This window comes from Notothenia coriiceps, unplaced genomic scaffold, assembly GCF_000735185.1.
Source record: "Notothenia coriiceps isolate Sejong01 unplaced genomic scaffold, NC01 NC01_scaffold00008476, whole genome shotgun sequence".
Classification (NCBI taxonomy): domain Eukaryota; kingdom Metazoa; phylum Chordata; class Actinopteri; order Perciformes; family Nototheniidae; genus Notothenia; species Notothenia coriiceps.
This window is the reverse complement of record NW_011341177.1, coordinates 4,756-8,264: the sequence shown is the minus strand read 5'-3', so window position 1 is coordinate 8,264 and position 3,509 is coordinate 4,756.

Below are 3,509 nucleotides of genomic sequence, written 5' to 3'. Positions count from 1 at the left end.
GGATTTAGAAGCTTTTCTTCGGGTGGAATTGAGTGTTCCGGTTGAAAGATCGGCACATTTCTCTCCGCCTGTGAGTGACACTTGTGGAGAATCTGGTGACTACTCTTCATACAGAGGCGGTGCTTCCCTTTCTCAGAGAAACCCCCCCACCCCACCCCACCCCTCCCCTCGCTGCTGTGTGAGATTCAGATGGAGGGAAGAGGTGGGGAGCAGAGTTCCCTTTTGTGAGCGCTCAGCAGATTTAGAGGTCATGCAAGGTAGTTCTCAGAGCAACACACACACTCTTTCTTTTCTCACATGACGCACACACTGTCACTTGTCACACCAAAGAGGGGGTGGATGGAGTAACAAACGTGCTGAACAGATGAGGGGAAGATGTGTAATGATTAGCTGGTATCAGGAGGCGGTTTGGGGCTTTATGGATGCCTTCATGCTCCGTCGGCTTAGCCCCTCCAAGCCCATTTCCTGGCCCGTGGCTCTGTGACCAACGGAGGACAAACCCACTCACAAAAAGGAAAACACACCACCACATGTCCTTAAAACGCCACAAGTGTAGAAACGTCAATACATCATAGTCTGCTTAACTGTGATACATTCAAGGCATTAGCATAAACAAATTAGACAAATGCTGATACGTTTCTTTTTCACCCCAGTAGTAGTGGCAGTGGTAATGTTTTCAACTTAAACAATTAGGTATATTCTTTCTGACTTTTTTCTATCATTTCTATGAGTTTCACTTTCCATTTACCAGTAGAACTATGGCATGTAAGTCATTCTGCAAAGTTTTGATAATACTTTTTCTGCCTACGTTTTGTTTTTTTCCCAAGGCGTCTGAATATCTGATAACTTTTTTAAATTGTTAATAATTCCCGTTTTTTCACTTTTACCATCATGATAGATGAAAACATGATTATTCTCCTCTAAAACCACCAGATCACATTTTTTGGTGGGTAAAGACTTTCTTTTTTCTTTATTGAAAATAATGTTGAAAATAATGTTGTTCACCAGGCTTTGAAAACAAACAAATGATTCTGCTTATCATGGTTGCAACAGTCTCATTTGTTTGCTAATAACATAACACTGGATGCACACACAACCTGTGCACGCACAGCTTGTCACACTTTCACACCTTATATCCCAAAAACACACACTCCCACAAACACTAACGGATTGGCGGGAGATTGACTTCCTCCTGATCAGAAAAGCTGATGGATTTGGGCGCCGTCTCCCCATTGGCTGTTTTGTGAGGTTCTGCTCAGCGGTATTAGCTGACTGGCTGCTATTCAGAGGTCAGAGGTCGCCCTGTCTGTCTGTGCTCTCCTCAGCAATCTCCTCTTCCTCGCCGCGCGTCCCCTTCCTCACATTAAATCACACTTGACACACCTGGAGCACCCTCATCCATATTTTATCTCCGTGCCGTTTTTAAGCGCTGCAGCACTTCTTAGGGAACCGATATTTATTAACTGACCCTTGCGGGGTAGGAATGATCGGGTTTGTTCTGGAAATAAAATGAAAAGGAGCTGTGACAAGTTTATGAATTAAGTACAACAGCACTCCATTATTCTCCCGGAAACCCCCCTCCGGTGTTTTCTGATGCCAGGTTACTCTGCAGCGGGGTAAAGCCAGGGAATCGTCACACAGAATCTTCCCTGTGCTATAACTTAGCCCTTAAAGGCCTATTATTCCTGAAGAGGCCCGCTGCCGAAACCAGTTTACTGTCATAACTCAGAGAAGCAAGCCCTTTTCTTTCAGGTGGCAGGGGGGAAATGTTTATGGAGGAGGTAAATAATTCAATCGGGTGCTTTATGGCGCAGGGGCCTCGTTGTCATTCACCCCTTCTGGGGCTTTTTTAGATCTTTTCCACACTTTAAACTGCAAGAAAGGATGAGCACAGTTTGCCCTTTGTAACCACAACTTAACAGATGGAAGTATATGTGAAGAGGTACGGTTAAGTGGTGAAAAAACAGATAGAAGACCCACTTGTGGAGTGTGTATTTGGTGTGTAAGGATACACACTCGTAATGCATTCTCACCGCACAAAGTACTTTTATATGGATCATACTCTGATCCTTTCCTGCAGGGTCTTATATAGGCTTTGAGCATGTAAATAAAATCCCTGTGTTCCCTCCAGAGGGATAAGTGATAAGGGGCGGGACATATCTAAGCAGTTGACCAATCACAACAGAGCAGGCCAGCTAATCAATCAGAGCAGACTGGGCTCTGGTTTCAGACAGAGGGTGAAAAGAGGTGCTGCAGCACAGACAGTATGAGAACAACAGAGAGCTTTTTGAACATTAAAGCAAAGAGACATGTCCCAGTAGAGACACTACATACTGATATACACCTGAACATCAGCAGGAGAGGACTCTTTAAAGTAGAGACACTACATACTGATATACACCTGAACATCAGCAGGAGAGGACTCTTTAAAGTAGAGACACTACATACATACTGATATACACCCGTATTGTGTTTTGATGATACAATCCTTGTGTAAAATCCATATTTTGATTGTGTTTTTGTGAGGGTATTTATCCTCAGTGTTTATATAATAAACGCCTCTAAACCTAGAATTACGATATCAACGTAGTATACTGTAGACTTCTTTCCTGTGATGACACAAGACGCCTCCTTTCATCCTGTTTTTACTTATTCACCACACATAAGATCCACTGCAGTCTGAGAGCTACTATCACACTATCTTAGGAAGCCCCTTTTTGACACCATAGAAGAAGAAAAAAGGAGCATTTAAAGAGCAGCGTGACCCACGGTGAGTCACAGAAATAAGATTCGCCCTCGTGGCTCCGTGACGGGCCGATGACTCAGGGTGACGTCACTTAAAGTCCACCAATCACACGACTTCTTCACTTGACATTATATTTGCTGTATGGTTATCATTTCCTGCAGGAATTGTACAAGAGGAGGAGCGCTTGTTTTTCTCACCCTTACACCACATTACACCACATTTACTCACGCTCACATGACTCCACCTGCATTCAGCGAGTTCCTGTTGACGTCCAGTGAAAGGGACTGAGCTCAGAGGCATGAAGGCAGCACGATATACGCTTATTCAGTCTCCGGAATGATCACTTCTCAAATCCTAAATAATTTTGGACCCCTTGTTCTCCCTCTGTCTCTTCCTATATCTCTCCTCTTTCATAACATTTCCCTCTCTTATTCCCCCCCCTCTGGAGTTTCCAATGCTGTTTGAAGCTGACTGCTAATTGGTTGATTTTCATTGACATTAAATCCTGCCTGATTCCCTGAAAGGAAAGAGAGTGGAGATGGAGAGAGAAATTATGAAAATATTACGTAAGCTGCGCCTCGTCATCTTTAGATTATTGATAGTTTTTATTTAAAGGGAAATGAGAGAGGGAAAGAGGAAGAGGAAAGAATATTAACGGCTTTCTAAACCAGGGCGATACAATTGTACAAATTGCTTCCGCTGCATTAATTAATCTTTCACCACAGTCTACTTAAAGAGGCTCTCATCATATCTCCAGATCTCC